Source organism: Penaeus monodon, chromosome 20 (genome assembly GCF_015228065.2).
Source record: "Penaeus monodon isolate SGIC_2016 chromosome 20, NSTDA_Pmon_1, whole genome shotgun sequence".
NCBI classification, from domain to species: domain Eukaryota; kingdom Metazoa; phylum Arthropoda; class Malacostraca; order Decapoda; family Penaeidae; genus Penaeus; species Penaeus monodon.
In genome coordinates this window covers 46,252,257-46,252,773 of record NC_051405.1, presented here as the reverse complement: position 1 = coordinate 46,252,773, position 517 = coordinate 46,252,257, and positions in this window count along the sequence as shown.

Below are 517 nucleotides of genomic sequence, written 5' to 3'. Positions count from 1 at the left end.
GTGCAGCGCCAGCAGATCAACCACGAAAATCATACGTAACATTTTGATCAAATATTTATCTTCAGTTCAACCACAGTTCAACCGTCTTACAGCTAACATTAAAGCTTAGAACATAATGTCTCCCAAGGATTCCATGACTATGCCAGTGAGTCTGATATGAGAAGCTCAGTGGATGAGAAGCAGCGCAGGGGAGGAGCGAGTTGATGAGACCAATACAGACCTTGGATGTGACCGCCCCCGGGTTCGTCCGCTCCAGGACTGGCGAAGGTGCCAAGGAAATGCCGTCGGACTTCCGCAGAATAGGAGACCGCACAAAATCAGTTGGATAAAATATGATAAACAAGTTTTATGTATGGAGAGTTTTTCTTTTGTTTTGTGAACAGGATAGACTGCCTTCTCATTCACCGCCAGTCTTCACTCTTAGCACACTTCTATAGAAGCGATATCTGTTGTAAAATCAATTTTGACATGAATGTGGAAAGGCAGCGGGAAGGCGTATTCACATCTGACATATCAT